Source organism: Triticum aestivum, chromosome 2B (genome assembly GCF_018294505.1).
Source record: "Triticum aestivum cultivar Chinese Spring chromosome 2B, IWGSC CS RefSeq v2.1, whole genome shotgun sequence".
Lineage (NCBI taxonomy): Eukaryota > Viridiplantae > Streptophyta > Magnoliopsida > Poales > Poaceae > Triticum > Triticum aestivum.
In genome coordinates, this window is record NC_057798.1 from 243,291,211 (window position 1) to 243,312,167 (window position 20,957).

Sequence of the window (20,957 nt, forward strand, 5' to 3'; positions counted from 1 at the left end):
CCACTGTAGAGGTCCTTACTTTGATGGTAAAAATTTTGCTAGTTGGAAGCATAAGATGAAAATGCATATTCTTGGACATAACCCCGCCATTTGGGTTATTGTATGTATTGGTTTGCAAGGTGAATTTTTCGATGGGAGATAACTGAACCGTGAACCTACCGCGGAAGAGTTGAAGATGCTGCAATACAACGCTCAAGCTTGTGAAATCCTCTTCAACGGATTGTGCCTAGAAGAATTAAACAAAATTAGTCGCCTTGAGAATGCAAAGGAAATTTGGGCTACTTTGATTGACATGGACGAAGGTACCGACTCAGTCAAGGAATCCAAATTGGATGTGCTTCAAAGTCAACTTGACATGTTCAAAATGAAGGATTGTGAAGGTGTCGCTGAAATGTACTCTAGGCTTGCTCTCATCACAAATGAGATTGCTGGCTTAGGAAGTGAAGAGATGACCGACAAATACATCATCAAGAAGATCCTAAGAGCCTTGGATGGAAAATATGATACCGTGTGCACATTGATCCAAATGATGCCCAATTACAAAGATCTCAAGCCAACGGAAGTCATTGGAAGAATTGTTGCTCATGAGATGTCACTCAAGGATAAGGAGGAGCTTCACAACAAGTCAAGTGGTTCTTACAAAGCCTCATGTGATGCTCCCACATCATCAAGTGAGAAACAAACCTTCAATGAGGAATTGAGCTTAATGGTGAAAAACTTCAACAAGTTCTACAAGAGTAGAAGCAAAGAAAGAAGTTCCAAGTCAAGGTCCTACAATGACAAAAGATCTTTGAGCCGTGAACGTAATTGCTACAATTGTGGAAGACCCGAACACTATTCCAATGAGTGTACGGCTCCTTACAAAAGGAGAGAAGATTCACCCAAAAGAAGAAGTAGAAGAGAAGAATCACCACCAAGAGAGAGGAAGAGTAGAGATGATCGTTATGAACGAAGAACATCCCGGATAAGAAAGGATTCGGAAAGGAGGGACAAATCATCAAAGAGCTACACAAAACGAAGACATCAAGCTCATGTTGGTGAACGGGTATCTGGCTCTGACTCCGACAATCACTCTGAGAGAAGCTATCACTCCAACTCCGAATATACTCAAGATGAAGGTGTTGCCGGTCTAGCACTTGTGTCAACCAACTCCAACGACATATTTGACTCACCAAATGAAGGACTTGGAAGATGCTTCATGGCTAAAGGCCCAAAGGTATCCCACCCCGAGTCTGTTGATTTCAATAGTGATGAAGATGACTTGTTAGGTGATGATGATTTACTTGTTGACAACTCTAGTGATGAATACTATGATGATACGTCAATTAATCATGATAATCAAGATAAAACAAATGACAATGATAAGGAGAAGATTGAGTGCCTAACTAAAGAACTAAACACTCTTAAGTTAGCTCTTCAAACTATCTTGGAAGATCATCGAGAACTTTTAAAGATTCATGAGAAGTTATGCTTTGAAAAGCTCAACCTTGAGCAAGAGCATGAGTTTTTAAAGGCAATCAATGATGATCTTCGTAAGAAAAGTTCTTCTTACATTGCCAAGTGTTTACTATTATCTACTTACATTCCACAAGTCAAGTCTAGTAACAAGAGCAAGAAAGATTCTTCTTCTAGTAGTAACAACAATCATGCTAAATCCAATGTTGTTGCTTCTAGTAGTTCTCTTGATTCCACTAATGATTCCCTTAGCCAAGTTACACTTGAGCAAGAAAATAGCTTATTGAAGGGAATTATAGAGAAGGGTGTCTACAAGAGCCTTGCCGGGAGTAAGCAATTTGAGGAAATTGTACGCAAGCAAAGAAGGCACCGGAAGAATCAAGGTGTTGGTTTTGAATGAAAGTTCAATGCCAATTGAGTTGAGTGGGAAGAAGATCAATACCCCAAAACAAAGTTTGTTCCCCAACAAGATAAGTATGATCCTACTTCTTTCCAAGGGACACAAGCTCAACATGATCTTCCACCATAAGACCACACGCAAAAAGGGAAGGACAAGCTTCAAGAGGAGATTGATGCATTTGAAGAAGCTCCCAAGGCCTTGGTCAAGTGGGTTCCCAAGACTACATCAAGCTCTACTTCATCAAGTTCCACTACTACCCCAAGGATTCCCATCAAGTTGATGTGGATCCCAAAGAAGAAGAACTAGAGAGTTCTTGAGGGTGACTCCGCCAATATACTTCACTCATATCATTTTGGCAAGGACAAGTGCAATCAACTTCCACATCTTTCACTAGTTCAAGGATTCACAAACCCTCTTGTTGGTAAGACAAGGGACAAGGAAACCTAATGCTTTCATGGACATCATCTTGTGTGTGCATCACTCTATGTCTATGGATATCCTTGTTTGTTCCTTGTGGGACTAACCCATGTAGGTATTGAAAGTGCAACTCACTCCAATGGATAGCTCCGAAAGATCTACATCAACATTGAGCATCCACATCTTCAACACCTACATGAAGTCATCATCGATAAAACCCAAGGTTAGTTCATCCCTCTTAGGGGGGATATCACATCTAGGAAGAGCTTTACTCTAAGAATCTTCAACACCCACTTGTGCTTAAACGATGAGTATGACCTATGATCAAATGTTCTCATTTGACTCCTAAGTCAATATACTCATATATAGATGACCTAGTCACCGCCAATTGTTTGATTGATGCTAGAATTGGTTGTGCATGCTTTCCCACATATTTCATTTGCCATTCTATTATGTGAGCATGTTGGTTGCATATTTTACTCATTCGAGGACATCCACTTGTTGCTTTGATTGTTTGGCTGTTTTTCTTTTGCCAAGTGGCTGGACAAGAATGCCTAAGAACCTTCTCTAGCTATCTATGCTTTTCTTGTCTCAAACTCTATTCATGCTACATCACAAAGTTTGATCAAGTCAGATTCGAACCACTCTGTGTGAGGAGCACTCGGAGTCCCCGATTCGTCATAGACTTAAACTTCCAAAACCTCCTTGTGCATTTTGGTCTGACCGAGAAAGCCTTTTTGGTCACACCGAGTTCACTAAGTTGATCTAGGTTTTCATCTCAATGCAATCGATTTGAACACTTCGGTCACACTGAGTTGCAACAACCGCTTGCAATTCTGCAATCTCGGTGCCACCGAGTTGTTCCACTCGGTCACACCGACAGGGTCGGGATATATATACCCACGGGTGAGATTTTGAAATTACTTCAAAACTTCTCAGCCCGCGCGTGTCCTGCTCTGCCCCCTCGGGTCTCCGGATCGTCTCCTCGCCGCCAATGACCTCCCGCCGTTGGACTCTGTCGCCGTTGACGGATTCTGCTTCGCCGTCGTCGCCGTAGCGAACAATCGCCGCTCTAGGGTATGTGTTCTACACCGTGTGCTTTCTTTTTCACTCTGATTCCTAGCACAAGGACAATGCCTTACTTCTTGCCACAAATGAGATTAATCTATTCGGCCAAATCTTCCTTAGGTCTAGATTGATTTGAAAATTTTAGGGTTAGCCCTCCGCAGAACTCATCTCGGACCGACTGAAATGTAGAAATCGGTCTAACCGATTCGGCTTAGGCCATTGCACTTGCGCTTTTCGGTTTGACCGAAACGTGCAAATCGGTGTGACCGAGTTCAGGATTCTGTGAAACCCTAGCAATCTTGGTGCCACCAAACTGTGACTCGACCCAACCGAGTTCACTAGTTTAAGTTCCAAGTGTTGCTTCAGTATCACCGAGTTTGTCAATTCAGTAGCTCCGGGATCACTTCTATAGAGAACTTAAACTAATCTTTTTGACTCAATTTGTTTTGCAAAACCTCTGTGCTTTGTGATGCTCATCTACTCTACCTCATCTACAACCTATTCACAGGGTCTGCTGACAGTTTGCCTGCAAGATGTCTGACCAGAGTGACAGCTAGAACAGGTCTGAGCAACAAGGACAGTTGAGTGAGGGCACTAGTCCCTCCAGTAGCTATGATGAGGGCAGCAGGAGCACACCTAGTAACTTGCCCAAGGCAGCTACTAGAACAAGGAAGAAGAGAACTTCTAATTCAGAGGATGAAGACTGTTGCAGCTGATGATGAGGCCACTTCCAAGAAGAAGGTGGTGAAGAAAGAATTTGGCACTACTGCATCAACTAGGCCAGGCATGAACAAGAAGGCACCTGCCAGGAGAGTGCCTACATCTAAGCCAAGGAAGGTTGCCACAGGTGAAACTATGAAGTTCACCATTGAATCTGAAGAAGTGGCAGCTGGTGAGGACAATAAGAAGAAGAGGGCAAGAACAACAACTGCCAAAGTGCTTGGAAAGTCCACAATGGTAAGATTAGATGATGAAGAGGAAGAGGATGCTGCTCCAGCACCTAAGGCACAGAAGCTAATGGAAGATGCTATAAAGTCAGGGGCTGCTGCTAAGCCCAAAACTGCTCCCAAAGCTGCTGCTCCAGTTCCCAAGACTGCACCCAAGAGGAGTACCAGGAACATACCTGCTGAGGAGAAGAACAAGGCCCCAATGCCTGAAGCTGAAGAAGAGGAAGCTGAAGCCCAAGTGCTAAGAAAGCTAAAGCCCAAGATCCCAGATCATAATGATGCACATCCTGTTGCAGAAGATATGAGGATCAGGAAGGATGCAGTATTGAGACACTGGAGAAAGGCTGATCCATATGCTGTCAAGAGGAGAACTGCTATGGTTACAGGTTCCACACAAAGGAACAACAATATTTCTATGAGACAATCCTGCTTGACAAGAAGCCCATAGTGTGTGACATGAGATGGGTGGACTGGACCTACATAACAGAGAATGAAGAGCACTTCCCAGGTGTCTATGACAGCTTCAAGGCATGTGAGGTTGACAAGTTTGTTGGCCAAAAGCTCACTAAGTGGAATGATGAGCTGATCATGCAATTCTATTCAACTACTCATTTCTATCCAGATGGCAAAATTGTGTGGATGTCATAGGGTACAAGGTACCAATCTACAGTTGATGAGTGGGCTAGATTGATCAATGCCCTAGAGGCTCATGAAGATGACTTGGGTGTCTATGGCAAGAAGAAGGATCACAACTCAATGGCCAGCATGTACAAGGAGATACCTGATGCAGACATGGAGACTCACAAGTTTGGCTTTGTGAAGCACTTGCTGTCAGGGCTGCCAACAATCAATACCGTTCTGAGGCACACTATGTTGCCAAAATCAGGAGATCACAGAATGATCAGAGGACACTCCATCAACTTGCTGCATATATTTGATGTCCCTCAAAAGTTCAAAGTGATGAGTCTGATTGTGGAAACAATAAAGAGGACAGCTGCAGATCATAAGAGATCTTGTGGGTATGCTCGACAAATTCAGGTGCTCATCAACTCCAAGATGGGCACAGGCACATATTTGTTGGACAAGGAGCATTTACCCCTCAAGCCAGACTTTGAGAACAACATTGTTGTTATGAATGAATAAGATCCATCATCTGTGCAAGCACATGAGGCAAGGGCAGAGAAAGCTGCAAAGATGCCAACAGCTGAAGAGGCATCTCAAGTATTCTTGAAGAGCAAGCAAGATCAGCTTGGATATTTGATCGCCTCCACCTTGAGGATTGAGAAGGGCTTGGCCACCCTGACTCAAAACCAGGAGAGCTTGGAGAGGATCATTGACCAGAAATTCTATGATCTTGATGTCAAGGTAACTGAGATCCAGTCAGTAGTTGAGCAACTTCAGGAGGAAGTGGAGGAGAAGAAGGGCAAGTCTACTACAGATACTTTCACTAGATTGCCCAGGAGTCAGAGGTCTGCTGCAGTGCCTGTCCCAGACACAAGAGCTACCACATCTGCACCAGCAGCCACAGCTTCAGTGCCACCAGCTCAAGCAGCCACTCCACCAGCTCCAACCACATCTACATACGCTTTCGTCCTTGGAGTCATCTCTACACTACCTCATGAAGACCAAGCCTGAGAGATGCATAGCACTATGCATATTTTTAACTTTTTGGTACTTGTTGCCAAAGGGGGAGAAATATGTATAGATTATAGTCTGAGAGAGAGAGAGTGTGTGTTGTTTTGTCTCTCTTCGCATTTTATTTGCTTGAACTTTATTGTGTGTTTGCTTGATACATTATGTCTTTTGTGAGATACTTGGATGATCATGTGTTTGATCATATGCTACTTTAATGTGTGCTTGAATGATATATCCTTCATATCCATTTATGATCATTCACTTTGCCTGGTGATGAGTGCATGTGTTCAATTATTATCATTTTGAGCGCTCCACCAAGATGTATGTGACAAGGAAGTGTGACCCATGATCCTAACACATTGTGCATTTTGCAGTCCAAAGCAAATTTTAAATAATGCACAAATTTAGGGGGAGCTCTTGTTTGTCACATACTTCTCAAAGCGACAATGTATTTCAATCTTATTATCATTTGTCGAAGCTTTGATCTATATGTTGTCATCAGTTACCAAAAAGGGGGAGACAGAAAGTGCAACTATCCCTGGGTGGTTTTGGTAAACATATAGCTCATTGAACTAATGCCATTACAAGATAAATATTTCAGGAAAGTTCAATGATTGGCATGGCATGGATAAGGAATGTGGACCCCTCAAAATGCTAAGGACAAAAGATTGGCTCAAGCTTCAAAGTCTAAGACTCTACATTTTCTATTTTAGTGATCCAAGATCACATTAAGTCAATAGGAAAGCAAATACTATTAAAAGGGGGTGAGGTGTTGCTTAATGGCTTGCTTGCTCAAAATGCTTAGTGATATGCTCCAAAAGCCCTCAACCACTTTCTCATATCCACATATGTCCCAAACCAAAAGTCAAACTCGGCCCCACCGATTTGATCCATCCGGCGCCACCGAGTTCATTTGACATAGCCACTGCCAGAAACCCTAGTCTTTTCGGTCTCACCGATAGGGATCTCGGTCTCACTGAGATGGGGTTGCAAACTCTCTGTTTCCCTTTGTAATGTTTCGGTCTAACCGAGATGAGCGATCGGTCCCACCGAGTCTGCAAAGCAAACTCTCTGTTTCCTTTTCATAACGCTTCGGTCCCACCGAGACGAGCGAATCGGTCCCACCGAGTTTGCCTGACCAACTCTCTGTTAGCTTATTACCAAAGTCGGTCCAACCGAGTTTGAGAAATCGGTCCAACCGCGATTACGTTATGCCCTAACCCTAATGATATTGGACTCACCGAGATGACATGTCGGTCCCACCGAAATTGCCTAACTGTCACATATGCAGCGAATTGGTCTGACCGAGTTTTCTGATTCGGTCCCACCAATATTGGTATAATGCGTGTAACGGTTAGATTTTGTGTGGAGGCTATATATACCCCTCCACCCTCTCCTCATTTGTGAGGGAAGCCATCAGAACATGCCTACACTTTCACTACTCATTCTCTGAGAGAGAGCCACCTACTCATGTGTTGAGACCAAGATATTCCAATCCAACCATATGAATCATGATCTCTAGCCTTCCCCAAGTTGCTTTCCACTCAAATCATCTTTCCACCAAATCCAATCCTATGAGAGTAAGTTGAGTGTTGGGGAGACTATCATTTGAAGCACAAGAGCAAGGAATTCATCATCAACACACCATCTTTTACCTTTTGGAGAGTGGTGCCTCCTAGATTGGTTAGGTGTCACTTGGGAGCCTCTAACAAGATTGTGGAGTGAACCAAGGAGTTTGTAAGGGCAAGGAGATCGCCTACTTCGTGAAGATCTACCCTAGTGAGGCAAGTCCTTCATGGGCAATGGCCATGGTGGGATAGACAAGGTTGCTTCTTCGTGGACCCTTCGTGGGTGGAGCCCTCCGTGGACTCGCGCAGCCGTTACCCTTCGTGGGTTGAAGTCTCCATCAACGTGGATGTACGATAGCACCACCTATCGGAACCACGACAAAAACATCCGTGTCTCCTATAGCATTTGCACTCTCCAAACCCTTCCCTTTACATTCTTGCAAGTTGCATGCTTTACTTTCCACTGCTCATATACTCTTTGCATGCTTACTTGAATTGTGTTAAGATTGCTTGACTTGTGCTAAGTTGTTAAAATCTGCCAAGAACAAAAATTGGGAAAAGGTTAAGTTTTTATCTGGTCAAGTAGTCTAATCACCCCCCTCTAGACATACTTTCGATCCTACACGTTCACCTGGGGCGACTGTTGAACACAAATGGCCTCCTCCGCCGTCCCATGCGTCTCTGGGAAGTGCCCTATCAAGAACAAAAGCAAGATAGTCAGCAACAAAAAAGCAAAGTCGGCTTCACAACCCAGCGAAACCAACAAAGAAACACTTACTAGCGAAGGCATCATCCAGATGCTGCGCTTCGAGCAACGTACCATGCCGCTCCAGGTTCACGGCACGGTCCAGTGCTTCGAGTGCCTTCTCTAGCTCGGCGCACTTGTCGATGGCCGCCTTCAGCTTGATGTCCATAGGGGCGGCCGCCTTCTCGTGCTCCTCCTTGAGGCGGAGGAGCTCCTAATATGCCTCAATCGTATCTACTTCTCCAAACTCTTTTGCCGTCTTTTGGACTCTAACTTGCATGATTTGAATGGAACTAACCCGGACTAACCCGGTTTTCAGCAGAATTGCCTTGGTGGTATTTTTATGCAGAAATAAAAGTTCTTGGATTGACCTGAAAATTTAGGGAGCATATTTTTGGAATAAATAAAAAATATTTGCAAAAGAATCAACCAGAGGGGACCCACCAGCTGACCACAAGGGTGGAGGGCATGCCCTACCCCCCTGGGCGCGCCCCCTGCATTGTGGGTCCCCTGGACCTCCTCCGACCCTAACTCCAACTCTATATATTCATGTTAGGGGAGAAAAATATCAGAGAGAAGGATTCATCGCGTTTTACGATATGGAGCCGCCGCCACCTCCTATTTTTCATCGAGAGGGTATATCTGGAGTCCGTTCGGGGCTCCGGAGAGGGGGATTCATCGCCATCATCATCACCAACCTTCCTCCATCACCAATTTCATGATGCTCACTACCGCGCGTGAGTAATTCCATCATAGGCTGGCTGGACGGTCATGGGTTGGATGAGATTTATCAAGTAATCGAGTTAGTTTTGTTAGGGTTTGATCCCTAGTATCCATTATGTTCTGACATTGATGTTGCTATGACTTTGCTATGCTTAATGCTTGTCACTAGGGCCTAATTGCCATGATTTCAGATCTGAACCTATTTTGTTTTCATGAATATACTTGTGTTCTTGATCCTGTCTTGCAAGTTGTAGACACATATTATGAGTAATGATCTGCATACCCCAAGGTGACAATGTCGGTGTACAGAAGTAGGGGCTCTACTTTGCACCCCTTTACCTGTGCACGGGCAGTTAGAGCCATGCCTGCGGCCACACTTAGCAGGGCAGGGGAGGGAAGTTGAAGCCACAAGACGATCAAAGCAACACCAAGACAGAGGCACAACGAGCAAGAGGGCGAGGTGGACTCCCCCGGCAACACCCTTGCCGAGGTGACCTCTGCAGCCCCGGCAAGAGCCTTGCCGGGGCAACCTGCCCAACACTAGTGGAGCGCGCCACCCTTGAGCCCGTGGTTTCCAACACCATCAACCACGTTGGAACCAAGGATCGGGAGGCACCTCCGTGGTGACATGCAGATCTTTGTAAAGATCATTAACACACAAGATCAGATGAGGACCAGAAGATGGCGACCCTCGGCACGATCCCCGCCGAGGAAACCCACGAGGCCTCCGGCAAGATCCTTGCCGGGGACGATCACAGTGCCACGGCATGACCCTTGTCACCGGCAAGACCCTTGCCGAGGACATCAGCGGGGCCGCGGCCAGGCCCGCGCGCACCAAGACCCCACTGCCGTTCCCATGCAGCTGCCATCCCAGCCAGCGAGGCAAGCACCTGCGTGGCGACGTGCGGCCCCGAGGCCAACTCAGCAAGCACCTGCGTGGTGGCATGCAGATCTTCGTGAAGATGCCGCCATCGTGCCAGCCCAGCAGCCTGCCAGCCTGCGTGGCATTGCCCGCCTCGTTGGGCTGGACGCATGTCGAGGCAAGGCGAGGCGACAACAAAGCGAGGGGACACCTCAGGGGCGCATTTAATGTGTCGTGTCCCGTAAATGATGGGCGATAAGCATAGCTACTGAACCCTTTCCACCTCCTGTGTGCCACTGTGGCACCTCCTTCGACTATAAAAGGAGGCCCGAGGCATACTGGAGGGGGATTCGGCTCTTTGAGAAGTGAGGCACCATAGCTAGCTCAAGAACACTGAAATACACAACAAAGCAGGACTAGGGTATTACGCGATCTCCGCGGCCCGAACCTAGGTAAACAACCTTTGTGCTGGCCCTTAGACCCGCTCTTCTCACAACCCCGCGCCCGCCGACCACAGTAGGGATTCCGTTGATCCCATAGGTGTCGTTCCCACCGACAACTTTGGCACGCCAGGTAGGGGGCGCAGCTGTGAGAATATGATCTAGCAGCTAGTCTAGCAGCTCTTCGTCGCCATGGCTCCCAAGAGGAAGACGACTACGGCGATCGGGTCATCCGGAGCCGGACTGCCCGTACCGGTGCGGGCAAGTAGTGGGCCGGTCACGGACAGAAACTGAGGCGCGACCTGCGAACACCCACATCGCTCCGGCGGTCCAGGCCAGGTGAGCGGCATCGTTCGTGCGCAAGACAAGGGGACGCACGCTGCAAATTCCAAGGACGGAGCTAGTCCCCCCACAGGTGGCGCATGGCCCTCCCAGGGTGTCGCCGTGCCACCTACCGGCGATGCGGCAGCCTCCAAGGCATCTACGCCGGCGCCCATGGTGCACTCTTGCCAAGTTGTGCGCGACGAGCAGCGCCACCATGCTGGTGACCCTGGGCGCCATCATGGGAAGAGTCCTGTGCGTCCCTCGCGGGATGAGGGAGGCCAGCATGCACGCCGAGGTGCTGGCAAAAATGGCGGACAGCCACAGGACCGTGATAGAGCTCCTTCTAGCGTGGTTAGAAGTCAGAGCGTGTCACAATCCATGCAGCTTTTGCCACCGCCCACGCCAGTAGAAGATCTAGCGCGCGCAACTGCTCCTCGACTTTCCTCCTGCTGTGGAGAAGCTCGACAAGTGGAGATCCACCGTCCGGAGCCTCGTCGGCATCGCCAACAAAGATGAGCCACGACCAGCGGAGCCCGTAGGCCGATGCTCCGTCGAGCCACCGCATGCTAGTGGAGGAAGAGCTGAAGGTGATGCAGCCATGATGCACTCCCCTCCCCCACGCCAGTTACCGCGGGTGTTAACCCGTCGTGATGACGCTTGTGATAACATTTCCATAGTGTCGTCCGAACCACGGACCCACCGCGATCAGCGCCAAGTTCTTCGGGAGCGAGCCCTTGAAGACGCTTGAACCACCATCGAGCGCCGGCGTGATGCGCACCACCAGTCAGATAGGCGGGCAGGGCCCACTATGGACCACCCATCACCGGGAGGCTACGGTGGCCTACCTTACGAGGTGGGTTGCCCAGCCTTTACCTGTGGGCTGCGGCAGTTCCAGTGGCCCTTCCACCGCATTCAAGCCTGACGTTGGCGAGAAGTACAACGACAAGACTCAACCATCGGAGTTCCTCAGCATCTACACCATTGCGATGCAAGCTGCTGGGGCCTGCAACGACAAGGTGCTTGCCAATTACTTCCCGTTGGGACTTAAGCCCAACTTCATGTCATGGTTGATGCACTTGCCGGTGGATTCCATTTCTTCTTGGTCGGATCTATGTCATGAGTTTGTTGGTGCCTTCACTGGAGGCCATCAAGCTCATGGCCAGGCAAGCGATTTTCATATCATCCCCAGAAGGAAGGTGTGACGCCCCGATTCAATCGTACACTAATCATACACGCAAATGTGTACGATCAAGATCAGGGACTCATGGGAAGATATCACAACACAACTCTAGACACAAATAAAATAATACAAGCTTTATATTACAAGCCAGGGGCCACGAGGGCTCGAATACACAGCTCGATACACAAGAGTCAGCGGAAGCAACAATATCTGAGTACAGACATAAGTTAAACAAGGATGCCTTAAGAAGGCTAGCACAAAAGCAACACGATCAAAGAGACAAGGCCTCCTGCCTGGGACCTCCTAACTACTCCTGGTCGTCGGCGGTCTCCACGAAGTAGCATCCGTCGGCGATGGCATCTGGCTCCAGGGAACCACCGTCTGGTTGCATCAACTGGAAAGAAGAAAGAAGGGGAAAAGGGTAGCAAGCAACCGTGAGTACTCTTCAAAAGTACTCACAAGCATCAGATCTATACTAAGTATGCATTGGTATCAAATGGAAGGGTTGTATCTGTGGACTGAACTGCAGAATGCTAGAATAGAGGGGGAAGGCCTAGCCTATCAAAGACTAGCACCTTCACGCAGCTCCAAGCGTCTTGCAGCATGTAGAAGAGTAAAGAATAGCAGTTTATAATTAACAAGCATGTTGTAACATTAATGCCCAGAGATCCTTCCTCGACTCCCTGCGAGAAAGCAATCCCGGAGCCACATATTCAAGTATCCATTTGTAGTTGTATAAGATCAGGATATAAGTCTGAATGTCCCTTACCCTGGACACGGCTATTAATAGATAATCTTCCCTGCAGGGGTGCACCACGTTTTCTAACACGCTTGATTACTCTGGCCGGACACACCTTTCTGGGGTCAATGCCCGGCCTCGGAAGATCAACACGTCGCAGCCCGACCTAGGCTCAGCAGAGAGGTCCCCGCCGGTCTAACTCCTAAGCACTCCAGGGTGTGGGCCCATCGCCCTTTGCACTCCGGATCGTTGCTCGTAGGGCGGGTCCGGGCTCCACCACTATAGGATGGTGCCGGCCCAGCCGTGTCGCACTGCTGAACTGGACGTCTGACAAAGCTTCGGCGGATACCACGACGTCGAGGCCCATAGTGGTTGGTGCGTAAAGGCCAGAGGCCAACTCAGAACAAATACCCAAACCATTGTGTATTATTAGCTTGCGGAGACGAGCGGAGACTCACGATCGAAAGTGACCTCGTCGCCCCATCTTGTGGACTTACGACAAGGGCTCAGAATGCCCGGCCGTGCCATGTCATTATCTTGCGGGTGCTCTCCGGGCCCGCCCGACTTTCACCAAGGTCTCAGGTAAATTCAATGTAACCGTGTGTCCAGACATCAAGGGGAAAACCCGAGGAATCACCCCCGGTGGATTCCACTCAATGTAATCATCAAGGTGAACATAAGAGGGACCACCCTCGAGGTTCACACTTGAGGTGTTGAATGACATAGTCGTATTGGGAATGGTGAAAGAGGAAATCACCCTCGATGACCACGACCGAATAGCTACACTACAGAATTATCATCAGGAGTGCGTTATGAGGGATCACCCTCAGCACTCGATAGTAGCTCTACAGAGTCGAGCAACAAAAGGGACGTGATGCGATGTGAGGTGTCGGGCTCTAGTCGTCGATCACGTTGATCGAGTCATCGATGATGAAGCAGAGGCGACAAGGACAAGGTGGGGGTCACTGATGAATCACTAGCCAACCTATACTAAGCAGTTTAGGATAAGCAGGTAGGTAACAATAGTAGGTACAAAAGCAGGCTATGCATCAGAATAGGAGCAAACAATAACAGTAGCAAAATAATGCAAGCACGAGAGAATAGAATGGGGGATATCGGGATGATCAAAGGGGGGGCTTGCCTGGTTGCTCAGACAAGGAGGGTCGTCATTGACATAGTCGATCACAGGGGCATCAGTAGCAGTCTCGAGGTCTACCGGAGAGAAGAGGGGGAAGAAACAGTAAATACACGCAATCATATGCATAACAAGACAATAAGTGGGGCTAGAGGTGTTCTAACGTAGTGCTAGGCGTTACTGGCGAAGGGGGAAACATCCGGGAAAGTTTTCCCGGTTCCGGACGTCTGTCAGACAGATGAACCGGAGGGGAAAGTTTACAGGTTCACTATGCTAGAGACGTGTGGCGAATGAATGGACCGAGTATTCGGATTCGTCTCATTGTTTTGAGCAACTTTCATGTTTAACAAAGTTTTACGATCCGAGCTACAGTTAATTTCCTATGATTTTCTAAAGTTTTGATCATTTTCTGAATTTATTTATCTATTTAAGTCTAACATTATCCAAAATAGTGTATGCTGACATCATCAACAGTCAACAGGGTGTTGACTGGGTCAAACTGATGCGTGGGGGGTCCACATGTCATTGACTAAACAGGCTAATCAGAGTTTAATTAAGTTAACTAGTGATTAGGTTAACTTAATCTGGATTAATAAATTGATTAATTAATTAATATTTTAATTATTTTCGGATCCTTTTTTTATCAAAAAAAATGTTCTGAGCTAGGCCCCACATGTCATTGGCCCTACGGGCCTTGGCGGTTTTGGTCGCTAGCGGGTGCGGGCACACCCGAGCGAGCACTCGCCCGCACCACGGGACGAGGCCGCCGGGGCACCGACGGCGGGGTAACGGCGCAGCCAGCCGAGGCCAAGGCGGGCGGAGACGAGGGGGTGGCACCGGTGGCATCAAGAGGCGGCGCCAGAGTGGGGGGGGGGGGGTAAGGCGAGGCCAGGGGGAGGCGAGCGGAGGCACGGCCGTGGGCGTGAACGGGCGAGGCCGGGAGGGCGCAGGCCGGCGCGAGGACGCGCATGAGCGCAGCCAGGTCGCGGTGTCCGAATGGGCAGGGGAGTGACGGGGGCGCGCGCGCGGTCGAGTGGGCTCGGTAGGGGCCGCGATGGCCGCGAGCGGGAGCCCAAGCAGCGACAACGAGGAGGCGACGCACGAACGCGCACGCGGCTACGTGAGCGCGTGCATGGGCACGGGCCGGCGGGCACAACGACGTCCGACACGGGAGAGGTCAGAGGCGAGAGGTCGGGGCCTCACCGTGGGAGCGTGGGGACTAAGGCAGCGGTGCGTGGGGAGGTCGACGGGTACGAGTGTCGGCGTTCTGGGAACGGGGGTCCCCAGACTTGCCTGCCTGCGGCCTGCGGCGTGGCTCAAAGGAGGCCCAGCACAGCTCATCTTCATCAACACAAGCTCAAGACCCTTGCGAGGGGCCAAGCCTCACGGGGCGGACGACAAGGAGCTTCCTCAGGCACGGCCTCGTCAGGCTGGCTCATGAGGAGGCGGAGAGTTCAAGGCGGGGTACCTCGCGAGGTGCCCATGACGCAAGCCATGACGACCAAGGGCGCCAGTCGGGCGCCAGCCCGTGCGGTGTCCTCCTTTCCTCTTTGGTGCAAAGAAAGCAAGCGCAGGCGAGAGCATCAAGCAAAGGCATCCATTTCGGTGCAACAAGACCAAGACCAGCCCAATGGCCGGAAGGAAGTCATTGTGGAGCCCAAGCCGGCGTCACCACCAGAGCCTTTGACAGGCGAGGACCAACTTTAGTCAGGATAAGTGTACCCGATGTTCCCCTTCAAAATGGCCAATTGTTGGCGCCCTTCCCGCTCAAATATTTGGGAAGAGGCCCAGGGCCTTTGCCTATAAATAGGACTAGCCACCCCCAGAGTAGAGGCAATCTGGACCTGACCTAGCAATCGGGATCCTCACCAAGAAACCAGTAGATAGAGCGATTGAATTCCTCCTAGCAGTTCGTCGCACCAGCCAAGTACAGACCCTCGCGAGGCTGTTCTGCCTTGTATTGTTCATCATCAAACCCAAGAGGCAATCCACCACACCACACACTGGAGTAGGGTATTACACCACAATGGTGGCCTGAACCAGTATAAATCTTGTGTCTCTTGTGTTGTTCCGTTTGGTAGTTTAGGTCCTAGCGATTCGGCGAGGAGCGAGCCGGTAGAGGGTTGAATCTCCGCGCGCACCCCAGTGTTCAAACCTCAAGGCTCTGCCGGAACCCAAAATCCGACATTTGGCGCGCCAGGTAGGGGTGCGCCGGAATTTGCCTTCCATCGTCTCGTTCCTCCCCGACCATCGCATCCATGTCTGACGCTCGCCGGGCTCGCGCCAGGCACCGAGCCGCCCTCGCTTCCCATGTCGCCTAGACGGCTCCCATCGGCGGGCCACCTCGTCGTCCCCCATCACCTGCCGTCAACACCGCCACCGGCCCGGTGGGGAACGGGCGGCAAGCATCGTCCCAGCATTCCCCGGTGACCTCTAGGGAGGAGCCGCGCAGCTTCTTCCTCACCCACCCCGTTGCGCCGGCTCCCTCGGTCGTCGCAGCCCTCCTGGGCGGCTCGTAGGCGTCGCCCTCCATCCGCCACATCAAGACATTCGTCCGCCAGGTCGGCGCCGCCGCCACGAGGCAGGGGGCTCCCTCGGGCCGGACGGAGCCGTCGGCCGGGCTGACCTTCGACTCTGAGGACCACCCCACCAACTCGGCCAGCTCGGGCACGCTCCCCATGCTCTGCACGCCCACTATCTGCCAGGTGGCCGTCACCAGGACCCTCATCGATGGTGGCGCGGGCCTCAACGTGCTCTCGGTTGAGGCCTTCAACCTCCTCTGCATACCCCGGGAGCGGCTGCAACCCAGCCGGCCTTTCTCGGGCGTCGGAGGCGGGTCGTCCAGCTCCTTGGGGCAGATCCAACTTCCGGTAACTTTTGGCACCTATGACAATTTCCGCGCAGAGCTGATCGATTTCGACATCGCCCCCATCGGCCTCCCCTACAATGCCATCCTCGGCTATCCAGCATTGGCCAAATTCATGGCCGCGACTCACCCGGGGTACAACCTCATGAAGATGTCCGGGAGCAACGGCGTCCTCACCGTGCCCGGGGACACCGAAGGTGCGCTACAAGTACTCAAGCTCGCCCTCAAGACGGTGGCGGCGGCGCGGCCCGCCGACGCAGAAACCCCCAAGCCCAAGGGGGCTGCACCGACCAAGAAGAAGCAGTTGTTCACCCAAGACAAGGCGGAAACCAAGTAGGTACCTGTCGACGAGGACGGGTCCACTGACGCCACTTTCACCATAGGCACCAACCTCGAGCCTGAGCAGGAGGAAACCCTGGTCAAGTTCCTGCGTGCAAACAAGAAGGTGTTCGCCTGGGAGCCCGATCAGCTGGCAGGGATCCCGCGGGGCGTAATCGAGCACCACCTCAACGTGTGTCCCAACGTGCGTCCCGTGAAGCAGAAGGCGAGGAGGCAGTCCACTGAAAAGCAGGCCTTCATCGTCCAAGAGACCCGCAAGCTAGAAGCCGCGGGGGTTATTCGCGAGGTCCGATACCCGGATTGGTTGGCCAACCCCGTGGTTGTGCCAAAGAAGGGAGGAAAGGAACGCATGTGTGTCGACTTCACCAATCTTAACAAAGCATGCCCGCAAGATCCGTTCCCATTCCCTCGCATCGACCAGATCGTCGATTCCACCGCTGAGTGTGACCTGTTATGCTTCCTGGATGCCTTCTCCGGGTATCACCAGATCAAGATGGCGGTGGAAGATGTGGAGAAGACAGCCTTCCTAACCCTGTGTGGGGTGTACTACTATACATGCATGCCATTCGGACTGCGCAATGCGAGGCCAACCTTTCAGCGGCTCATGCACATCACCTTGGGCCCGCAGCTCGGGAAGAATGTGGAGGCTTAGGTCGACGACATCGTAGTGAAGTCTCGTGAGGCCAAGACCCTGATACAAGACTTGGAGGAAACCTTTCCAAGCCTCAACGCGGTGAGCCTGCGACTCAACCCGGAGATGTGTGTGTTTGGAGTCCCCTCGGGCAAGCTCTTGGGTTTCCTCGTGTCCCACCGAGGCATCGAGGCCAACCCAGAAAAGGTCAAGGCAGTTGAGGACATGAGCCCACCAAAGACCCTCAGGGGAATGCAGAAGCTCATGGGGCGCGTGATGGCGCTGGGGCGCTTCATCTCTCGATTGGGGGAACGGGTGCTGCCTTTGTTCCAGCTGATGAAGAGAAATGGGCCCTTTGAATGGACTGAAGAGGCCGACAAGGCGTTCCAAGATCTCAAGAGATACCTAACCAGCCCTCCAGTGATGATGGCCCCGCGCCCTCAAGAGCCCTTGGTACTCTACCTCGCCGCCACTCCCTACTCCGCTAGCGCAGCCCTGGTGGCAGTTAGAGAGGAGCGTCGGGCCAAGACCACGGCAGCCACCCGTGCCAAGGCAAAGCTGGATCAAAAGGGACTCGCGGGAGTCACCACCATGACTGAGGAAGATCAGCCGTTGCAGTGGAGCGCACCAGGGGCAGGAGAGGCCCTTCCTCCAGGCAACCAGCTTCTCGAGGCTCCACCACCTCGGGAGGCATCATGGCCTCCCGAGGACGCCACCAGCACCGACGCCCCAAGCCTCGTCGAGCACCCGGTGTACTTCGTCAGCACGATGTTACGGGATGCGAGGGCACGGTACCCCATGCCGCAGAAGCTCCTCCTCGCGCTGCTGGTGGCTTCGTGTAAGCTGCGGCACTACTTCCAGGGTCATCCGATCAAGGTTGTCTCGGCATACCCCTTGGAAAGGGTGCTCCAGAGCCCTAACTCAGCCGGAAGGGTCGCCGAGTGGAACATTGAACTTCAAGCATTCCAGCTCGAATTCAGCACGACCAGAGTCATCAAGGGGGCCGCACTGGCATATTTCGTGGCCGAATGGACAGAGGCATCGGGCCTCAGGGCCGGCGAGGATCGATCCCTTTCCCCAGGAAGCGAGGCGCCAGAAGGCTGGGTCATGTACTTCGACGGAGCGTTCTCCAGGCAGGGTGCTGGGGCTGGGGTGGTGCTCATATCTCCCACTCAGGACAAGCTCTACTACGTCGTGCAACTCTGTTTCCAGCAAGGCGAGAAGGTCTCCAACAATATAGCAGAGTACGAGGGATTGATAGCGGGCCTGAAGGCCGCCGCTGCCCTGGGAGTGAAGCGTCTTACTATCAAGGGCGATTCGCAGCTCCTTGTCAATTTCTCCAACAAGGTATACGAGCCAAGAGATGAGCACATGGAGGCCTACCTTGCAGAGGTCCGCAGGATGGAGAAGCAGTTCTGGGGGTTGGAGCTACAGCATGTGCCCCGCAGCACTAATCAAGAGGCCGACGACATTGCCAAACGAGCCTCCAGGCGGTTGCCCCAGGAGCCGGGCATCTTCGAGGAACGGCTCTTCAAGCCTTCAGCCCTGCCACCATTGTCGAGCACAGCACAGCCTTGGGCGGAGCTTCCTCAGCCACCTGCCTCGGGAGCCCCAGCCTGTGGCCCGGCCTCAGGAGCACGCCTGCTCCTGACAATGGAGCCTCAGGAGGGGTGCTGGATCACAGAGCTCAGGAGCTACTTAACGCGAGGGACCTTGCCGGAGAAGGAGGAGGAGGCAGAGTGTGTGGCGCGGCAAGCCACAGCGTATTGCATCATGGATGGAGAGCTCTACCGGAGGGCTACTGTCGGTGTTCTGGGAACGGGGGTCCCCAGACTTGCCTGCCTGCGGCCTATGGCGTGGCTCAAAGGAGGCCCAGCACAGCCCATCTTCATCAACACAAGCTCAAGACCCTCGCGAGGGGCCAAGCCTCGCGGGGTGGATGACAAGGAGCTTCCTCAGGCATGGCCTCGTCAGGCTAGCTCATGATGAGGCGGAGAGTTCAAGGCGGGCTACCTCGCGAGGTGCCCATGACGCAAGCCATGACGACCAAGGGCACCAGTCGGGCGCCAGCCCGCACGGTGTCCTCCTTTCCTCTTTGGTGCAAAGGAAGCAAGCGCAGGCGAGAGCATCAAGCAAAGGCATCCATTTCGGTGCAACAAGACCAAGACCAGCCCAACGGCCGGAAGGAAGTCATTGTGGAGCCCAAGCCGGCGTCACCACCAGAGCCTTTGACAGGCGAGGACCAACTTTAGTCAGGATAAGTGTACCCGATGTCCCCCTTCAAAATGGCCAATTGTTAGCGCCCTTCCCGCTCAAATATTTGGGAAAAGCCCAGGGCCTTTGCCTATAAATAGGACTAGCCACCCCCAGGGTAGAGGCAATCTGGACCTGACCTAGCAATCAGGATCCTCACCAAGAAACCGGTAGATAGAGCGATTGAACTCCTCCTAGCAGTTCGTCGCACCAGCCAAGTACAGACCCTCGCGAGGCTGTTCTGCCTTGTATTGTTCATCATCAAGCCCAAGAGGCAATCCACCACACCACACACTAGAGTAGGGTATTACAACACAATGGTGGCCTGAGCCAGTATAAATCTTGTGTCTCTTGTGCAGTTCCGTTTGGTAGTTGAGGTCCTAGCGATTCGGCGAGGAGCGAGCCGGCAGAGGGTTGAATCTCCACGCGCACCCCAGTGTTCGAACCTCAAGGGTCTGCCGAAACCCGAAATTCAACAACGAGCGCCGGAGAGGAAGCAGACCGGCGAAGTGGCTTCGGCGTCATGGCCTCCGGCGAGGTCCGCGGCCGGCGGCGACGATGTTGCACCGGGGCTCGGGGCGCCGCGGGGTCGAGCCCCTGATCCAGCTCGTGTCGAGGGGGCGGACACCGTGCGGGAGGAGATGGAGAGGCTGGTGGTGGCGTCGGGCGGCGCGGCTGGGGCCGTGCCGGAGATGGGCGCCGGCGGCGGAGGCATGAGCGAGGCACCGCGAGAGAGAGGGGGAGCGGTTTCATCCCCGATCCAGATCGGATCGGGAGGGGGAGAGGAGAGACGGGGGGAGTGTGTGGTCGTGGGGGGTTAGGGTTTCGGGGTAGTGGGGGATATGGGCGCGGCTGGTGGGCCGACCTGTGGGGGTGGCCGAGTGGGCCGGCGGGGTTGAGGCCCGGTGAAAAATAAGGGGGGTTCCTTTTTTTTGTAATTTTTATTTCTTTTATTTTCTAACAATAGGATAGCTACTATTTTGGATAAAAAGAAGGCATCAAAAGAATTTTGTCGAGTGTGAAACTTAGCAAATAGTTTAGGCACAATATTGTGGTGTTGCCTAAAAAGTTTCAGGGCCAAAGGAATGGTTCAAGCATTTTTAGAGATTGAAAAGGTAATTTAATATAATGTTGTACCACTAAAAAAGTTACAGGGGAATTTTTGGAATCCAAAATAGGTTGGTTCCAACATGACAAACACCCAGGGATTATTTGCCACACTTTGAACAT